Source organism: Temnothorax americanus, unplaced genomic scaffold (assembly GCF_048541705.1).
Source record: "Temnothorax americanus isolate GAGA-0224 unplaced genomic scaffold, ASM4854170v1 Scaffold118, whole genome shotgun sequence".
NCBI classification, from domain to species: Eukaryota; Metazoa; Arthropoda; class Insecta; order Hymenoptera; family Formicidae; genus Temnothorax; species Temnothorax americanus.
The window spans coordinates 264,554-286,521 of record NW_027509251.1 but is presented as its reverse complement, the minus strand read 5'-3'; the positions used below and the strand labels follow the sequence as shown (position 1 = coordinate 286,521).

Here is a 21,968-nt window from a genome sequence, read left to right as displayed (position 1 = left end):
TGGATTTTAAATAAAATTCATAATTCCGATCATGAAAAATGATGGAATACATTTTATATTAATTATTTTTTAATCGAAAAAATGGAAACATTAATTAAAAACATGCACGATGGCGAAAAATTACAAGAAAAGCGCACGCACTTATGTACCCTACGCTTGCACGAAATGCATTTGTTTCTCGTTAGTTCTGTTCTCTGTCATCTCTGAGCACACGTAGGACATATTATCCAAATCCTCGTCGGAATCCGACCACTGCTGCTTCCTTGACTTTGATTTTCGCCCGAAGCCTCCATGATATCGTACGACCACGTCATCCAAGTGTGCTATTTTATCATTATTCTTCTTCAGCCAGTCGTTCAAAGTAGTTCTCGGGACCCCAAATTATTTTGCGGCTACTTTTTGTCTTTATTTTATCTTTTGTCTGAATTTTGTCTTACTTTGTCTTATTTTGTTTTAATTTTATCTTTTTTTACCGCAAGAACTGTCTTCCTGAGTTGTTTCTTGTCGACGCGAGTCGTTTTGCAATGGTACGTGCGTACCATTTTCTTGCAATTGAGAAATACAATGACGCATTTGCAACAAAAAATAAAGTGAAACCGCCGGGATAAAGTCGTCACAGTGACGAGTTCGCCCCGGTGGCTTGGTGACGACTTCGCCCCGGACACTGATTTTAAGTTTGATCGCTCATGAAATATTTATAGAAATCAACAAAGATAAAGAAACTTTACTGGATTTGTGTTCAGCATGCATTACTCTTCAGAATCATTTATCTCGAGATTCAGAGAGAAAATATTATTTAAAATATTAAAAATTTTCGACGCGTAAGAAATTCACTTTTGATCTCCGAAAACACGGTTGTCTTAATGAAAATCACAACATGGCGTATAATCTCACTAAACTTCGTTCGTTGGTCACACCCAACCATATGTAGCGTTGGACACCATAAGTAGCGTTTACAATATTAATGGCGAGTTCACACAACATATAGATTTCGAGATAATTGTAATGACGACTTCGCCCCGGTGACGACTTTGCCCCGGTCTCCCCTACTTAAATTTTTATCACAATTGGGTATGTATATAAGTAAGATTAATGTGGTATATTGTAATTAATTTATCTGGATATTATGCAGTTTATTTTGCAAATATTAGCTTACAGATCTAACAATGTATATTACTTTAAATTACGCATGAAACACAGAACTATTAAATTAACTACACATATACGTTGGGTAAAGATTGAAAGCTGTCTTTTCGCAAATTTGAATGGATTTTCAGCATTTCATTATACACAGCATTGCTGTGGTATATTCTGTATGAATATAGTAACAGAACGATCAAACAAAAAGATTTTTTTTTATTTTTGATATATAAATTTTTCTTTGGAAAACTGACGCTTTATTGTGCGTTTTTAAGGAGGTATTCTAATTTGAAAGGTATTTTTCAGGAATTTTTTACAGGTAAAATGAAAGAATTTTGTAGGTCAATGAAAAAAGTGAATAGCATTAAACATGTTTTTTTTAACCTTATTTTAAGAAAATATTTTCATTTTCTAAGTAATAAAAACGCTTTTCTTTTTTATGTTATATCCTAATCACTTGCAAAAAAAACGCATATGGACAGTATAAATAATTCTAGTTGTTCTAGTTATTTGAAAACAAAAAATTTTCCTATACTGGAGAAGTGCAGCTATCGTCTGAACTAGAATAAACATTAAATGTTTATTAGTTTTTTTAAATAAAATATTAACAAAATATTGAGGAAAAACTGTAATATTTTTAATAAAAAGGCCGCTATTTTGTCCAGAATATTGATTTAGTTCTACCGTTTTTTGCGAGCGTCTATAATAATGACCAGGATATAACAAAAAAGAGCGTTTTTGTAGTGTTCCCTTACAAGGGAACGTTTGAAAACAACAGACACGTATTTCTTTTAATGGCTTCGAAGCATGTTTGGGGGTTCTCGAAACAACCTCTCAATAGAAATTTCATATATTTTATTACGAGTGAATATCTCTGAAACCGTGAAGTTAGAAGTATGTAAAAAATGTTATAGACAAAAAGGCTACGATATTAAATAATCTCTATAATCGTGTATTTAGATTGAAAAAAATGTCATATTTTTCAACATACCTCTTCAATGTTATTTTTGCAAAAATATTCTATTTTGCAAAAAAATTTAATTACATGATCGCAGAGATCACTTAATATATCGTAACTTTTTTCTCTAAAACATTTTTTCGTGTACCTCACGGTTTCAGATATATTCACTCGTAATCAAATATATGGAATTTTTTTCGAGGCGTTGTTTCAACCACTAAACATGCTTCGAAGCCGATAAAAAAAAAATACGTGTCTGTTATTTTTCCCTACTCTACATATCCGTAAAAAGTTGCCGAGGAAACGGTTCAAAACGTTCCCTTGTGAGAAAATAAAAATATATTCTTATAAGGCTTAAAAGAACATGTAAAGTTGAACGTTATTCGGTTTTTTCGTTTAACTACAAAAAATTTCTAAAAAATCCTATTTTTTACGATCTTTCAAACCAGAATACTTCTTTAAGTATATATAAATCGGAAGAGGCTGTAAGGGTCACACGCGGTTCTTAGTGCGTAGTATCAATATATCACTGATTTATTGTTCAATTACATCCATCCGTACGTTTCAGCTCCAATTTGAGCGGTATAATATTAAAAAGTATATAATAATAAACTATTCTCCTTTACAACATATACTACGTTTACGCGAGCGTTACTTCTGTAACTTACGATATATTACTCATTTACGCGGAATAAATTATCGTAAGTTACTACAAAATCCTGTTTACGCGAAGGAAAATCCCGTTTACGCGAAGGAATTATCGTAAGTTACTACAGAAGTAACGCTCGCGTAAACGTAGTAATAGTGAGTTTACTGATTGGAAATTTTACAGAAACATAATAAGACTGAAAGATCCATATCTGTAAAAGTATAATTAAGATGTTACAATATAGGGTTTATTTAAACAATTCTAAGATAACTCACCAAGTAGTCTGGAGAACGAATACATCGCAATAAGTCAGATAAAGAAATATAAAAGTATGGTATATGAACGTCTGGTAAAAGTATAATCTGTACAATGAGATCCGGAGATCCTGTCGACACGACGCATAACACTGATATGATTCGGTATTACAAGCAGGGGCATGTTTTAAGTCAAACATTGGTAAAAATAAATTGAAAAAATGTAGGTTAAAAAAGTAAGAAATATATATATATATATATATATATATATATATATAAAAACACATAATAAATATTCAATATATAAAGTAAGAAATAAAAGCTAATAAATATTTGATGTATAAACAATAACACGTGATCTGACGAAAGACAAAATGTATTATGGACATGGAAGATTCGTGAGAAAAATCAGCCAACGAGAACCGATCCACCTATACGAGATACATAAAATCGCGGCGGGAGATGGTGAACTCGTGAGAAATTTCGATTATCTGAATTACACTAGAAATATACGAACGCTTCGCGGATAAATCAAGCAATAGAACGAAAAGCACTTCCGTACTTTTCAATTTTTTCTGTTTCTCAGAAATGGAAGTCCCGCGTATATATAAGCAAAAGTGAATAAAATCGATATTTCGGCTCTCCGCGAACTGGAGATTTGTAGTACGATTTCTTGGTCGATATATCATTTGACATTTTTTTCTATTATGCAAATAAATGATCTCTATATAGAGACTTTTCTTATTCGCTTCGCGTCGTCAGCTTCCTCAAATATCACGTGATTCTATTTAAAGTAACATAATAATTGAATAGTATCACGAGATAAGAATATATATGTCGAAATTATTAATGACGATTATTCTGAATATATATTACGTGCGCTTCGAGCTTTACGGAGAAAAACGGATTTAGGTACTTCGGAAAACGATTTATATAGTTGAATGAAAACAAGTTTTTATTCCGGCTTGCATGTAAATTGTATTTGTAGAGCGGAAACGCGCTGGTCATGAAAGGTGACGTTGTCATGAATGTAAAAAAAAGAAAGAGAAAACGCAATTCGCTGGAAAAACTCCGGATTTTTCATGATAAACAGCGTACAAGCCGTTTTAAGGTAGGCGTCTCGCTACGTGCTAGTCATGTGACTGTTTGTAGGTTTTCACGTTCAGAAATATATTTCAGGCAATTTTTGCTAAGGGAAAAATAATTTTATGAATTATGGTGTAAAATTTCATACGTGCCAAAGTATGTTACTTTTTCCAAATTATGTGATTTTTCTCATTTGACTCCGTTTTGATCAGCTGATCATGCGAGTCGTCGAGAAAGGTTACAAGTGAGGTTACATCTCCTTTTCGATTGAATTTTGACAATTACTGAGAAAGGGTTTCAAAACGCATGACAGGGGTGTCAATTACTATCCAATTCGGCTAAGAAAGACGAGCCTCATAACCTGCAACTACAGTGATTAGCCAGCGGCTTGCCAAGTCTTCCCAACCTTACCTCGACCAAAGAATGTCTGCTCGATTACCGCATTTTCACTAAAATAAACTAAAAAAATTAGCAGCGAAATCTCCGGCAAACTATATATTTTATGGTTGCATCGGATTCTTCGAAATCTAATGTACAAAAAGCAATGTTTTTTCTCACTTCATCTAATCGAAAAATGCGAAAAATATGTGATTGAAACCGTGATAGAGCCTTCTTTTTCTGGCCGTCTGTATGAAGTAATGCAAAATTTGTGATTTTCGAGATCGATTTTCTAGAGTAAATAGTCGGTAAGGAGCCACAGAAAAAATCGACTGCAAAGCTGATCATATAATTTGATATAAAATCCAAAATCGAAAACTTTATCTAATACATGCCCTGACGAGACGACTACCTTAATGCATTTTGCATCACTTCGCTCAATCCGGCGTGTATAAATACACCGAGAGTCGGGCATGCACGTAATTGAAGTGTAACTCGAGTGTAACCGTTGTAAATTCATTCGCGCGATACTCCCAGTTTTACTTGTCGACGACAGCTGGATGCGCGATATCCGCTACCGTTAAATTAGGTCGTGAGGAGGAACGCTAATTGCCGTAAGTTTGCTCACTCTTTGCGGAAACATGTAACAATAATCAGCATAATTTAATTTACGAAACTTTTTTTCGTATTTTGTTGATTAATTAACCGCCTGCTATAAATTTAGGATTATAATAATATCCTAATATCCTAATAATATTCCAACATCCTAATAATATCCTAATATCCTAATATCCTAACATTATCATAATATCTTAATAATATTTTATGGAAAAATATATAGAGTAGGTAATTCATCAATGAACCAGTACACTATGAACCATTGCAATATTTTATAAATGTAGTGTTGCTAGATTGTGCTTGTTGTCATGCAACGATTCGCATTTGAACCCCTCTTCGGCTCCCGGCAAATCGCGCGAAGGACGGCCGTTTGAGACCACATTTTGTGATTTTTGGGTGAAAAACTATACGTTTTTTTTTCGTAAATTTTACATATTTTTCATGTTTTTGTTGTTATATCTATTATTTTTTTCATTATTCTATAATTTTGTGTGTATATTTGGCTTTATAATTCTGTAAGCAACTTTCTTCTATTGCATTATTTTACCGTATTTTTTGAAGATTATTATAAAAAATGTTATGTCTACAATAAACCATTTTGTTTTTTACTACAGTTATTTGTGTTATAAGTCTTATTAAACTGACTAGTTGTTACAATAAATAATAATCTAAGTAAGAAAAAGTCTGATTAAAAATAATAATTTTGATTGAAAGCTTTTCAAATAATGAAAACATAACATATATAATTAAGTTAGCTTTAATTTAAAGTCATACTATCCTAATCTTACTTATTATGTCTTATAATTATCTCTTCCCTAAATAAACATTTTAAAACATAGTAAAACTAAAATAACACTAACAATTCACTGTATAAAACGTGTGGTTTATTGTTAATAATGGCACACATCTGTATACAATGAACCATTTGACATTGTTTTAAAAAAATTAAAATTGTGGCTAAATTTTAAAAATGACTTATAAGTCATCTTATACAGAATGTAGCCAACTAAATTTATGAACTGTATACAAAAACACAGATCTCCAACTCAATAATTGAGAGAGATATACGTCTCTGAAATTTACATGGTTCATTGTTGGACTACCTACCCTAATAATATCCTAATAATATTATTATCGTGTAATTATTTGCGGTAATTGATGCCTTTGATATCCTACCTTGCGGAGCAATTAAAGTCGACAAAGAAAATCATGAGAAAAAACTTCTCTCAAAGCTTTACGTTACGTGGATTTTTTTTGTACAGCAGACGTACAGGCATCCTTCGTCGACTCTTATTCTGCATAAATAGGAATCGGCTGACATCTTGACGAGGGATAAGCGTGCGAGGGCGAGAATATTGCGGTGCCTTTTTACCCATTCCACCAGGATCGATTCTTCATTCGGACGATTTATCCGGGATAGTCTTTGGTAAACAAACCGTAGCAATTACCGTCCGAAATGGCTGTTCGAACTTTATCGGAGAGTTAACAGAAGCCGCTTGGAGAAAATGAAATGTCTGCTCTGCTACGCCCGAAATTCGAGTTTCTCTTACAAAAGCACTTGAAGTCCTTCTGCTTTTTATATCTCAATATTATATATCTTCTTTTATTCTTTTTATATACAACTAGCTGGTTACCCGGGCTTCGCCCCGGAGGACATATGTAGTAAAACACGCAAATAGTCTCTCTCTCTCACTCTCTCTCTCTCTCTCTCTCTCTCTCTCTCTCTCTCTCTCTCTCTCTCTCTCTCTCTCTCTCTCTCTCTCTCTCTCTTTCCCTTTCTTCCTCTCTCCCTCTCTCCCTCTACTCCTCTCTCTCTCTCTCTCTCTCTCTCTCTCTCTCTCTCTCTCTCTTTCCTTTCCTCCCTGTTTTTATATGCAATTCTTTGAGATTCGGTCATTTGAAACCGGTTTCCAAAAAGATCGGTAACAAAAGATAGTACACTTTATAGCACTCTCCGGGAAATTCTGTCCCTACTTCATGTATAATTCTTTGAGATTCAATCATCAATTATTTCCCAAAAAATTGAAAAAATTAAAAAACCGGTTTCCAAAAAGATTGGTAACAAAAACTATACACATCATGGCGCTCCCCGTAAAATTCTACCCCTATTTCATATATAATTCTTTGCGATCCGGTCAATTATTTCCCGAAAATTAAAAAAAAATAGAAAAACTGGTTTCCAAAAAATCGGTAACAAAAAACTATACACATTATAACACTCCCCGTGAAATTCTAGTCCTGTTTCATATATATTTCTTTGAAATTCGGTCATATATTTCCCCAAAAAATGAAAAAATGTCGAATACCGGTTCCCAAAAAGATCGGTAACAAAAAATTATACATTCTATAACACTCCCCGGAAAATTCTACCCCTCTCTCTCTCTCTCTCACTTTTTCTCTTTCTCCCGCTCTGGAAAATTTCGTAACCAATTTCCAAAAAGATACCGATTCCCAAAAAGATCGGTAACGAAAAACTATACAGTTTATAGCACTCCCCGGGAAATTCTACCTTTACTTCATATATAATTTTTTGTGATTTGGTCAATTAATTCCAGAAAAATTAGAAAAATTTTTGATACCAGCTTCCAAAAAAATCGGTAACGAAAAATTATACACTTTATAACATTCCCCGGAAAATTCTACCCCCGTTTCATATACAATTCTTTGAGATTTGGTCAATTATTTTCCGAAAATTAAAAAAAATTATATAGAAAAACCGGTTTCCAGAAAATCGGTAACAAAAAACTATACATGCACATTATGACACTCCCCGGGAAATTCTACTCCTGTTTCATATATATTTCTTTGAAATTCGGTCAATTATTTCCCGAAAAAATGAAAAAATGTCGAATACCGGTTCCCAAAGAGATCGGTAACGAAAAATTATACATTCTACAACACTCCCCGGAAAATTCTACCCCTATACTTCATATACAATACTTTCAAAACCAGTCGAATAGTTTAAGAGTGCATAAAGGACATACATACATACATACATACATATACATACATTCATTTATATATATATATATATATATATATATATATATATATATATATATAGATAATATTTAATATATTTGTACCGCGAGTGATATCCATTTTCAATTTTCTCCGTTTCTTCAAATAACGCATAATGCTTTAAATAAACATTTACATTATTCATAATTATCTTCAATTATCTTAAATTTAGAGAGCAAAAGTATTTTTTATCATGGATTTTTTTTATCAATCTTGATTGATGACTGAAAATAATATAAAACGTTCGACACAAACGGTATTATTTGATCAACTACATATTATAATTTGCTGCACTCATCTCCCTTCCCTTCGCGCGTTTAAATTCTAGTAAATAATTAAATCGATTAATTTAATGTGGTTCGTGGGAACGTTAAACTATGTCATCGGAATTTCCACGAACACGAGTAAAATACGATGCGCATCACGTTCGCTATTTATTTGCAACGTATTTAATCAAGAAGCGATGGAATATATATATATATATATATATATATATATACGACATATAGGTGGAAACAATAAGAAACCGCAACAAATATCTCAGATACATTGTTATATGTCAATGCTGTCGTACAAGGCCGGGAAAATGCATCTCCTATTACCGCGTGTGCGGCGTAATCAAACGCAGAGAAACGGTCTAAATGAATTATTCAACGATTCACAAGCGTGTAAAACAGAATACGTGCATCAATGGAAAATTAACACGAGAATGAAAAGCTCGCACGCCGCACGTGTTTTTCATAATTTCTTACGTTTATTGTTAAATTTATCGATTTAGTCACATCGTATATTAGCATGCTAATTTACAGTTGCTTGGGAATGCGACTCGTAGAAGCTGTTATAAATTAATTTTTAACTAGAGATGAATTGCATTTTATTTCACAATTGAGTTAATTCGATTATTGGTAATGTTAGCGGAAATAATGAATTGTACGGGAATAAAATTATTATATCGTTCGAATCTCATGCATTCATCCGTTGCGCATTTATCCATTCGTTACCATTGAAGATTAATCGCCACCACGGCGATGCACTAGTTTGCAGCCGCATTCGCAAAAGGTATTTGCCATTCAACCCGGTAATTTGTTAGCCTTAGAGAGTTCTCTCCCTCTCTTTCTCGGGAACTCCCGACGGTACATATGCTGAAGTTGTATAAGGCAAATTATTTCCCGGTGACAATTCAAAGGTAGCTATTTCCAGGCTGCGGTCTACGCGAGCCTAAAGTCAAGTAGTACTTCGTAAGCCACGCGCGACGGACTCGCCGTATTTGTTCCCCTACCGTGCGTTAAAGGCAATGTATCTTGTTCTCCTTTTATTGTTACAATGACACTCGCCGTTTGGTGTATGTGACACGCATAGCCTTCGCGGTCGTACAGCCGCTTGACTTGCGGTCAGCAGATCATCTTTTATTTAATTATTTTACCGGATAGAAATTTATGTAGCCCAAAAACTAGCTTACAACTTTAAGAGATAAATAATAAATTTCTTATTTGTCCGTAATATCCAATAGGTATCATCCACTAAATACAGAAAAATAGTGGATTTAAAAATTTATTGGTTTGCGTAGCAAAAAATTGGTAATTTATTTTTCCAAAGCAACTTATTTTTTACTCTACCCGTATTTGATCGTATAACAATGTTCAATTTTAATTTAAGTTTAAATACCGATCAAACTGTTCGAAATAAAATAAACACATTTAAAACCGGAAGAAAGAATCGAGAAAATTTTTGTTATCAAATCCCTCGTGTTTAAGGGAAGATTTGGAATTTTCAAATTATTGCCGGGGACATCTAGAGATGAAGGCAAGATAAATTTGCTCTGACATGTTATATAAAGCTACGTTTACAGGAGAGACAGATCAACAGATTTCTCTATTTCCCTCTATTTCTTTATTTATATATATTCCTCTACTTTTATTCGTAAAGGATCATTGATTAAAAAAGCAGTTAAATGAAAAATTAGTAACTACAAGCAACGTTTGTGGAAAGAATGTTACGGATTTTCATTAAATTAGTTCATTAAATTATTTCGCCCCGCGAAATCAATATGTACTCGCTCGAAAGGAAATGTCGCAGGTTCCCAAATATGTTTGATTTTCGGTGGATTATTCCTATTTGCATTACATTCAGCGCAATTCTTAGTAATTTGTTTGATGTCGCGGTCTATACCCGACCACCATACATAGCTACGTACTAACATCTTTATTTTAACGATACCGAAATGTACACTATGTAATTCATTTAATATTTTCCTTTGTAATATTTTAGGTATTACTATTCGATGTCCTCGTAAAATAACTCTTTGGTGTAAGCTGTATTCTACTTCCTGGATTATAACGAGTAAAGAAATAAAAATGCGCGTTTGACGTAACACCTGCGTACTCGACTTTGACATTTTATGCACAAAGATTTATGATTGTCGTTTCTTGTGTGGGATCGATATAAAGAAACAGTGAAGTTATTTCTTTTAATCTCTTAAAAAAGTATACAACACAATATATTGTCTGTAGTAAAAAAAAAGGAATATTTAATAAACATTATAATCAGCATTTATACCTTAAATGTTACATTCAATTTTTGTAATAAGTTACGTTTATTCAACCATTATATTCTCACTGAAATATTACCATTAGTAAAACATTTATATAAAAATCTACCTCCTTTGTGTTTTCTCTTTTTGTGTTTTTTATAGTGTTTAACAATTTGAAATACTATAAATACCTACTATACTTTAAATATACTATTAAATTATTCTTAGGTGGTCTCTATTATATTAAGTTACTTTATAGTCCATATCTATATATTAAATATATTATTAAATTATATATATTTAAATATACACTATTAAATACTATAAGTATTTAACAGTTTTAAAACTACTAATAATGAAAATATTATTGGCTTTCTCTTTCTCCATCGTGTAAACGCAAACGATGATAAAAAAACTTGAGGGGAATAAAATCTCTTACCCGATTAGACGAAAATTCAAAATTCGAAAAAATTAAAAAACGGTTCTTATATAAAGCAGAGAGGGTCCAACAGTTTATGACACCCGATTTTATCTTAGCGCGGCCTTTTTACCGTATCAGTATGCCATTGTATGCAATAAAAGGATTCCTACGACCCGACGTGACGGTTCTGGATGATAAATGTGCTAAACAGCGCGTCAATATAAAAGAGATAACGGTAAATGCCGCGAATATACGATTCGATCGTAAATCTTCACGCGCCCTTGCGCGCCAGCACAATCGCACACCTCTCGATTTTGTCCCCTCGTTCGTTTTTTCATCTTCGAGCATTAGATTTTATCCGCATTTTTATTCAAAAAATTTGAAATTGTTGCGATAACGACTCACTAAATTAATATTCCACAAACAAATAAAAATTATAAATATATAAATAATATACATGCTTGCAATAAGCTTGCAAAAAACCAGATAAATAAAAACCAGTACAATATATATGGTGAAAAGTTGTTTCTTTTATTAGACTTTAAAAATGGTACCTTCTATTTACCGAATTATTTAAATGCAACAGGTTTTAGATAAAACCATCTCTTATTTTGGATAATCAGAATTGCGTGGATGATTTAATTGTTTGATATTGGAAGCATATCTATTGCAAATTAAATGTAAATTGTTTTTTGATTGAAAATTATCTTTGAAATAACTTTTCCAATTTGCCTTTGATTTTAAGTTACCGTAATTGATTTATTGACTCTGTTGTTTTTTTTTGCGTTTGCAATGAAAAACATTTTATCGTTTCTCTTGTGTTTTTTTTTAGTATTATTGCACGTTGGTAGACTTTTAAATCAATATGTCGTTGGTATATAGAAGTTTTAATTAGTCAGAACATTTTTTTCTCGTGAAATGATATTCTCAATTAACTTATTTATTCATAGTTTATATATATTATATATAATTATATATATTCTGTATTTATGTACATCATATAATTTTAATATATGTACAAGTTATAATTACTGCATAATAAATCTTTTACTTTTATTACTTTATAACAAATTAATAATGCAACATTTTTTGCATTTTTATTACATAATATTGATAATGATAAATCGTGGGCAGATGTTGTTATAGTTATAGATCAAATATAAAGTTATAGTTAAATGTTATATTAAATATAAAGCTATAGTTGAACACAGTTAAAATATAAAGTTATAGTTAAAATAATCTATTTTTTTGCTCGGGTACCTTTTACCGTGTCGGCGATTGATGACTTTTGAATAATATTGATTTATTCACGTTTGAGAAATAATATCGAATAAAAACCATTCTATGGTTCCTATATAATTGACAAGGTGTTACGAGACGATAAAAATAGCGTGAATGATCCAATTATTTAAGAGTTGAGAAATCTCCGTTACGCAAATCATCGTAACGATCTTCTCCTCTATCTGTGAAAACGCGTCATGTTCGATCATGGTTCCGTGGGAATTATGTTTCTGGCAAGGTGCATAAATCATTCGAGCCTCGACAGGGAAATAACGAAAAAGCGCTAAGCCGGTTTGTTAGAAGGACGAACTTTCTCGAAAGCTCTTTTCACGCGAGTGCGTCGAAATAGAAGGGTTGCAACAAGTGAGATTCGAATCCGACAGGTACATCCAACCCTGAATTATTTGTTGCTTGCAAATATGCAGCGTCTCACGACGCAAATTGCAGAATATTTATAATTCTTTCACTAAAACGGCTTAATTCGGATTTCGCATATTTGCAAAATTTCATTTTTCACATTATTAAAAGCTTTTATTTTATGGGTTTTTTGACGTAGAACTACGTCTTTCTCGGGGGGGGGGGTATGGGGGTACGACTGCAACGTTTTCTTGCAACGTTTTCATGCAACGTTTTCATGCAACGTTTTCTTGCAACGTGTTCATGCAACGTTTTCTTTTTTTCTCGAAAAGTATTAAAGAAAAATATACTTTATTATATAGTTTTTGAAAGCTCTCTCTCTCTCTCTCTCTCTCTCTCTCTCTCTTGATGTAAGCTAAGGGTTTTCGCAATTTCATAAATAAATAAATAAATGAATAAATGAATGAATGGATTGATGAATAGATGAATGGATGAATTGGTGAATGGATGAATTGATGAATGGATTTAATAAATAAATTAATGAATGAATGAATGGATGAATGGGTGAATGGATGAATGGATGAATGGATAAATGGATGAATGGATGAATGGATGAATGGATGAATGGATGAATGGATGAATGGATGAATGGATTTAATAAATAAATAAATAAATAAATAAATAAATGAATGGATGAATGAATGGATGAATGGGTGAATGGATGAATGGATTTAATAAATAAATGAATGAATGGATGAATGAATGAATGGATGAATAGATAAATGGATGAATGGATGAATGGGTGAATGGATTTACTAAATAAATAAATAAATGATAGAATGAATGAATGGATGAATAAATGAATGGGTGAATGGATGAATGGGTAAATTGATGAATGGTGAATGAATAAATGGGTGAATGGATGAATGGATTTAATAAATAAATGAATGAATGGATGGATGAATGGATGAAGGGTGAATGGATGAATGGATGAATAGATGCCTATTGCGTATGCGCATTGCGGACGATTAGGCTTCACTACCTTTCTCTCTCGCACAATTAACGTTTCTCTCTCGCACGATGTCGGACACAGATTCGATGTTCAATGCTTCTTCTATATATGTTCTATTCTAATAGACGTAGTTCTACGTGTTGATTGCGGCACAGTTGTTACTGTGCTTGTTTACATTTTTTTTGCATGTACTACAATTAGTTTAATTAGTTTCTTTTCCCATACGCGCACACAAGCACTATAAAGACACGTAATGAAATAATAAAGAACTTATCGACTATATAAAATATAAAAAGATTGTAGCAGTAAAATCCTCAATATTGACTGCAAAAGCAATTATAATGCATCACCGTGATAGTTTCCGCTAAATTAATTTTTACTAAATTACAATCGCATTCCAATTACCTATCGCTACTTCGCTGTCTATTAATATTTGTACAATTTCGTACACGATTAATCGAAACGCAATCAGATAGCTCGCTAGAGTAGAGTTACGCAAAATGCGTCATTCGTGTACGGCTGACATTTTGCAAATGTTGTCAACTCACATTAGACTAACGCGAGGATATTATCGCGTTTGTGCCTCGTGTTTATTCATTACGGCGCCGTGTATCAACGCAGTTTAGCAAAGTTAAACCGTGATTTATGGCCGATAGCCGAGGCACGTAATTAGAATGCAAAACCCATCAATGTTTCGCGCGTGATGGAGCCTAATCGGGTCCAACGCGATTCGCGCAGCCGCGTTTTCTTGCAGGACTTCTTTTCCCGCAGGATGGCGAATAAAAACGAAGATGTGTATTTTTTTCACGACGTGTAAGAACAGCGATGTGGCGCGTGCGAACAATCCAGTGAATATAATGTCCCAAATCGGGACATATGACATCTTAAAGATGTCATTATGATGTCTTACAGACGTCATATGTCCCAATTTAGGACGTGCGTATTGTCTGAAAACGCGCAATAACCTACTGGAATATCATCGCTTCTGCGTGGGATGCCATATGTTAAAAATCGCCTCGACATTTTTCGCCGATCGACGGCTTCCAATTTCGGAACCTGACCTACTTTCGACCGACCCGAATGGGGCAATAAGGGTTTTATGACTATTCATATGTGGATGTAGTAACTCCTGCGGTGTGTTAATCATAAAATAGTCTATTCTTGTTCAAGGTTACGCTTGGTATTATCTGAATGGGAAAACGAATCTTGAACCCTAGCAAATCTAGGACGGCTCGTCGTCACTGCACGCAATATATTTGCGACAAGATCTCTCTCGGTGTGCTTCTACATTTTCATTTGTCAATTTTGTAATTTCTCTCTTTCTCTTTCCTGATTTAATTCGCATTCTCTGCTTCTCGTAGAATCTGTCGTTTATATTTTTATATTTATATTTTTACATGTTTTTAATTTTATAACATATGTGACAACTTTATTCGATTAATTCAATTAATAATAACAATAATCTCTCAAAGCATCCGTTTGAAAAGTTTTCCGAACATTATTATGTTCATAATCGCGAGGTAATTATAGATTAGACTTTATTCCAGTAATTTCATACGTTAGAGAATTTTAATTTCCTTAAAAAAAAGTCACCTTGTATGTACAATTGGCCCAATCGATGAACTCGTCTATCGAAAAGTTATATCCGTCATTTGTCACTCATTCTCCCGCCTCCCGCATGACATTTCGCGTTTCGCAGAGACTACGCCTTCATTCTAATTCTCCCGCTCTAATTCCGACAATCTCATATATTTGAACAATTCCTCCTCGTCGGCAGAATCCCGACGTCCTTCCCCGCGTACGTCGGCGTTGCAGCCTCTTCTGGTGCAACGGTGGCATAACAGGTTGTGCGTCACCGAGAGAGCGCTAACGCCTAATTCTCATTAATCAGCAAGGAACGCGGCGCGAGACGCACGTCAGTTGTGACATTCGGAGGCTTCGCGATGCCTCGCCCTCCAGCTCGTCTCGTGAAGTATCCCTGCAGAACTAATCCCGTATCACGTAGTCTCGTGTCTTTTCTATTATTCTGAAAAACCTATTAAAAATCTAGGGAAAAAACGGTCGCGGTCGCCGGTAGAACGACACGTGAAACGCGAGTGTAACGGCGAATCAAAGAGTGAGAGAGAAAGAGTGGGTGTGCGCGGAAATAGAGATCGGAAGGGACGACGGGTGCGACGGAGGGACGACGACGCGCTGACTGGTGGTGAATGAACGAGAATTGGATTCACTAACCTGCCTGGCCAGTCCGCCGAGTCCGGAAACCGTGGAGCAACTGAGAGAGATGGTAGCGTCGAGGCGACTGTCCGCGGCTCCACTGCCTTGGCCGTACGAAACCCACCCCCGCGGCCGCCTTCTCTCTCTCCGCCACCCCCGTCGTCGATCCTGCCACCACGCCGCCGGGGTTCCTGTTCCTTGCTCTAAACGAGGATGCTCTTGGAACCTCGCTCTCTCTCACGCCCCGTTCATGCTTTCATTCGTCTTCTTTCCTCTCTCTCTCTCTCTCTCTCTCTCTCTCTCTCTCTCTCTCTCTCTCTCTCTCTCTCTCTCTTTCTCTCTCTCTCTCTTCCTCTCTCTCTTCCTCTCTCTCTCTCCCTCTCGCTCGCTCGCTCGCTCCTCCTCCATTTCCACCTTCTTCTCCTTTTCCCCTCTCACACCTTTCCCTACGTCACCCACCGACCATTTCATTTCTATCTCACTCGCCTGTTCTCTGTCACGCTTTCTTCCGTTTCTTTTTTAGGAGATTCTGGGACTCCACCTTCGCGCAGGATTCTTCTCGGTCTGTCACCCCCCTCTCTCTCGCGCCACCCGCTGTTGAATTTTCCCCTAAAAACCATCCTATGGACGAATGTACGTCCGGGAAACTGCACCCCTCTCTCGTCAGTGACGTAGTTGACAGTTGGGGAGCCCGCGAATTTTGCGGGCGGCGAAACGTCGAGTAATTGATGCGTTAAATCTGCTCGTTATTTCTGGGAAATAACGTGGGATTAGGATACGCTACGTGTGGCTTTAGACAATAGGCAAATTAGAACCGCATGTGCATGTGCAGCATGCGTTAAATCACCTGGATTCTCAATGCCGTACCGATCGATATATCCTCCTGGTTATGAATTTTTTGGAAAAAGCGAGTGCAAAGGAAAATTTTAATCTCTTAATTGCACGCAAGTAGGTCACGAGGAAGTATCTAAAAGTGAACGAAAATGATGTTAATAAGATTTTTTTTTTTTGATATTATATAATAATGAGGCAACGTAGCTCGTCGAAAAGTAGACGAGTGAAAAGGGGAAGAGAGATCTAACTATTCCGGAATACCTGAAAGCCTCTTTTGTACCGTCGTCTTGATAGAATCCTCACCTCGCTGCAAAATCGGAAGACCCTTTTCCTCCGTCCACCGTCTTACGTTTTTAGAAAACGCGCCGACGCGAGAGATGATTTTCCGTGAAATACATTTTATCCGATGCCTCGTCGGAATATCAGTCGGATCCGCGAGAGCAAAATATTGCAGCGCACGTAAACGCTCCGGAAATAAACGTGACGCCCATTACGCCAGTTCCTCGAGGTCTGGGTAAGCACTGCATCATATGAAATGTCAAAGGCTAGTCTTCGCGCGCGGCTACATAGAGAACTTAATATTTTTTCGCCCACGTATCCTGTGGGTCGGTCAGAGGGAGAAATTGTGAAAGGAACTCTGGCCGCGCGCTGAGGCCAATGGGCTCATAGAGCCGCCATGCGAGAGGTAATAGCTTCTTGTTGACCTAAGTAAATTGCGCTGTCAAAAACATCGTCAAAAAAACCAATCCGCACGACGTCTGAAGAATTATCCGCCCCGTTATCCGCTTTTCCGTTTTAGAAGACCGAGTTTCTCCGACGTTCCATTTGTCCGCGTGTTGAGAGTTGATTAATGTTGTGGCAATGTGGATTAAATATATTTATCGGCAATATTTTACAATAATAATTAAATATGCGACACGCGCACGATATAGATAAAGTTATATAAAAATTCCCTAGTAGCACAATATTTTGGCAACATGTTGGCTGAATATTGGTTGTATTGGGATTGTCTTGGCCAATATTTCCCAATGTACTGCTAATATTGATTAACAAAATGCAAGTGCACTGTCAATATTAGCTCAAAAAGAGAGAAAGTTTACTTTACAATATCAAGAGACACGGCAGTGTCTTGCGCCAAGTATACACGCGGAGCGAGACGCACCGTGACTTTTTTACGCGAACGCACGAGTTGCGAGTACCCGAGATTTTGAGATCTCAATATAACGAGTGAACGGATCAAGTTCCAAGTAGGCTTGATCGATAGCTTGGGTCGATTTACAAATAAGAGTGGTTTTTTTCCTTTACGTGCCCTACGAGCGGGAGATATTACGATGCAAAGTCTGAAATAGTAAAATTACAATTAAGATACGTCGTCGTCGTCGTACGGTTGCTTTTTTCCTCGATAGATGGCATTTGAGAACATGTCGAGCGTTCCCCCGGGTCTTCTCCATGACAGTGTTGCTACACTGAAAAGAGACAGCATATACGCGTACGTGTGCGCTAGTCGCTCAGTGCATTGGCGCGGACAGCGCGCTGTCACTTCAGTCACTTATCAGTTATTATAACTAACCTAGAATAAAAAACATATCGCGTTTGCGCGTAATAACACCGTGGTCTCTCATCGCTAATTCAGAGATTGATACGTGTGCCTCCTCCGGCAAAGAGACACAGGATTTTGTTACATAGCAATAGCAAAACTGCCTCCACTCTAGGTAGGTATATGTAGTGATAGTCGTGACCGTTTACTATGTTTACGGGAGCGTTACTTCTGGAGTAATTTACAATAGTTATTAACTTACTACAATTATTTTTTAAAGCAATATATATATTCTCTTTGTAGTTGGCGTAATTTAAAGATTTCATATATTTTTTTTGAAATAACATTTTACTTAGGTTGAGTTAGGTAACGTAATTTTGTGATATAATTTTGTTAAGGAGAAATAAGGCTACTACCACTTAGGTTGGTACGTATCACTCTGAATGAGTTTGGTAACGCAATTTTGTGATATAATAATCTCTTTGTAATTATTGGCGCAATTTAATTTAAAGATTTTATATCTTTTTTTGAATAGTACCAACATGAAAGATTAGTCGCTACCCAACATAAAAATTGGATATATATTGTTAGCCAATATTGCTGCAATAAAGTTGTGCTACTAGAATTATTTTTGAAAAATTTAATCGCGTTGATTTGGAAATAATTTTACTTATTTACTCAACATTGTTAAATTGAGGATTGTTCACGCAAAGGCGGCAATAAAGTTAAAGCACACGCGAAAAGCAACGGAAGATATATTCACTTATTGAGAAATCTTTTCGGCACAATCTACGAGATAATTTAAGTTCTATTGAAACACGGAGTTACATCATCAGAACCTGCACTTATGTTCGTTTCATCCTTGCGGCTCCTTAATTATATTAATGAATTTGCCGGCGGCTAAGTGCCGAAGGAGAGCAAGTTTCCGAGCTTGCAAACTTTGGAGCGAAAAACGCCAATGAGGCGAACAGACAGCGGCGGAAGCTCGTGGCGACAAAGTGTACGGCGAACTTTTCCTATTTTAGCCGTCTCTTCGAAGAGGGAGGGATTTCCACCCTAATCTTTACCGTGACTGAAAGGACGGGTGAAAAGTAATAAAAGAGGCGATTGAATCGACGGCTGTTTAATCTTACGATCACGCAAACCGAGCGTGTTAGATTTATTTGCCTTCAGAAAGGAAGATAGCCATTCTTCGCGCGCGGAGAATATGCAAAATATTCGATTTGCGGGTTATTCACGCGTTAAATCGAGTACGGGAAATAACGGGAGAGTCGAAAACTTGTTATTTATTGCGTAATCGCCATATCGGAAGGTTAGCTCTTTGCGAAAGCTGCGAAATTCACTCATGGTTGTGGTTCCGGGATTAAAGGGTAAAACGCCACGAAGAAGATACTCGGGGGGGGAGAAGCCGCGGCGAGCGAGCTATAACGATTTTGACTCCCGGATACTTGTTGCGCAGGCGAGCTGGAGAGAAACTTAGCTTCTTTAAGCTATATTGACTGCAACTAGGCTATGTCCTACCTCCGAAAAAAGTCCGGGTAGCCATGCAGCTTATTGGCAGCAACGCACGATTAGTCTTTCGACGAACATAGGTTTTTATCGATTAATTAACTATTATTGGATATTATTATTTACTTCAAATATTTGTGATATTTTATTTATTTGACATTATTTATTTATTTATTTTTTATTTTTTTTAACATTATAAAGGCGAGCATATAATTCATTTAAGCAACAAATATCAAGACATACTTTTTTAACGAATAAAAAAATAGACATTTAGTGGTAATAACTGATAAGAATAAACATAAATAATTAATTTTAACTGCATCGAATAACAAAGAGGTAAATCGTAATTGGAAAAAATCTTGTCAAATTTTTCAAAAATCCTTTTTCTGGTGCCAACTCCAATATTTGAAGAGCACGATTATGATCTTCGGGGTATATAACGCCTACGCGTTTAATATAGCACAGCACGAATTGTTATGACGTTAGTTATTACGAGAAATGAAACGAGATATGTGTGACAATGCCGGATCTATTAATATTGAATTGGAAGTGTACGCTGTCAGCAAGAAAATTAGAGCGATGTGAATCGCGTGATTATATCACAGCAATTATTTCACACGCAGACGTTTATCGTGCCGAGAACAGTTTTAAAAAATATTTAAGATATTATCTATCACAGTAAAATAACGATCTAACATTAGTGTACGATAAGAATCTGTAAATAAAATTAATATGAAACAGCGATTGGTGCTGGAGTTATTTCATATGGGGGAGAAATAATAAAGCGAAATAATAAAGCGGAGAAAAATTATTTAGAATGAATTATGGTACTTTGATGTATTAAAACAAATGTGCAAAGCGTAATATTAACAGATTTCATATAAGTGCAAACAAGCGTGCAGTTGTTAGTTAAAACTTTTCTTTTATTTATACAAAAGGATTTTAAAGCAAATACTTTTACCGTTAAACGGCTTTTATATAAGACTATAGACACTACAGACGCGCGCGCTTCGCGCGCGCTATTTGGCTTTAACGTTATGCTATTACTATTACACTATTAACCCGCTTTGATACACACAACTGTCAAAATATACAATGACAGCTGCAAATGAAGTAAGCGCAGCAAGAGAATCAATCGGCATCGCGGAAAAGTAACAACAATACCTACGACATGTCCTTTTTAGAAGAGGAAGAGTCACTATAATTACCTATCTCCGATCCGCTGATATTTCGCGTGGCACTTCGATCCTTGCGTGACGCGACCAAAATTCAGAATTAAGCGATTTCATATTTATAATAATGATGAGAGATCACATTAATAATAATATTAACCTCGCGACACGACGCGGGACGATTAACCTCGCGACACGACGCGAGCTGTCACATCACGACACACACGACGCACTACACGCACGAAACTCGCCACACTACTCCGCGATGACAGTCCCTCACGGGATGAAGCAAGCTCGCGGCGCGGCAATCAATCGAGATAGCCAATCGGCATCGCGGAAAAGAGGCTTCAATTTTACGATAAAAACGAAATTCACTCAGGTAACACGCCTTTTTTAAAAGTGGACTAGACATCACAGACGCGCGCTTCACGCGCGCTATTTAGCTTTAATATTACACACAACTGTCAAAATATGCTATGACAGCCGCTCACGAAGTTAGCGCAGCAACAGAATCAATCAGCATCGCGGAAAAGAGCCAACAAAGCACGTCGAGACTTTCGAGAAGACTTCGAGAGATGCGAGTATCGATTTAACATGCCTTTTTTTAGAAAGGATTATCGTTGCTGCTGTAAGGAGCTTCGTCTAATGTCTTGTCGTGGACGCCATTCGATAGATGCTATCGATACGCTAAAATGTAAATCATAGTAATTTAAATTATCACATCTGATAAAACGTAGTCCCCTTATCTAGTAAAAAAAATAAGCGTTGATTTATTTCGCACATTAAGTCAAATAGTTTTAGCCACTTTTTATCGCGATAGGAAAGGGCATCGGCGCAATGTCGATCGTACGAGTAATTAATACGTCCGGGCGGCAAATAAATCAGAAAAGTTTCTCGCATCGACAATTTCTCTCGCGAGTGCTTGGATCGAAATACGAATCTCTGTCTCTCTCTCTCTCTCTCTCTCTCTCTCTCTCTCGTAAAATAGAGCTTTGTG

At 35.8% G+C, this 21,968-nt stretch overlaps 1 protein-coding gene and 1 long non-coding RNA gene across 6 annotated transcripts in view; one reads left to right on the top strand and one right to left on the bottom strand.

The window, feature by feature from the left end:
* LOC143908850 (uncharacterized) overlaps positions 1-21,341 on the bottom strand; it is a 50,038-nt gene extending 28,697 nt beyond the window's left edge. The window contains exon 1 of one of the 3 annotated variants that reach the window (XM_077426679.1): positions 21,008-21,341. The gene's annotated coding sequence lies outside the window, so the exon portion shown is untranslated. Of the gene's footprint in view, positions 1-15,937; positions 16,236-21,007 lie in introns of those variants that run through there. The other 2 variants (XM_077426680.1, XM_077426678.1) reach the window with 2 other exon arrangements.
* Positions 1-21,968, top strand: part of LOC143908851 (uncharacterized) — a 75,861-nt gene that overhangs the window by 3,821 nt on the left and 50,072 nt on the right. The window contains exon 1 of one of the 3 annotated variants that reach the window (XR_013260277.1): positions 15,558-15,989. The exons of 1 other annotated variant lie outside the window; for it this stretch is intronic. This is a non-coding gene — a long non-coding RNA (uncharacterized LOC143908851). Of the gene's footprint in view, positions 1-15,557; positions 15,990-16,892; positions 18,466-21,968 lie in introns of those variants that run through there. One more of the 3 variants, XR_013260279.1, reaches the window with a different exon arrangement.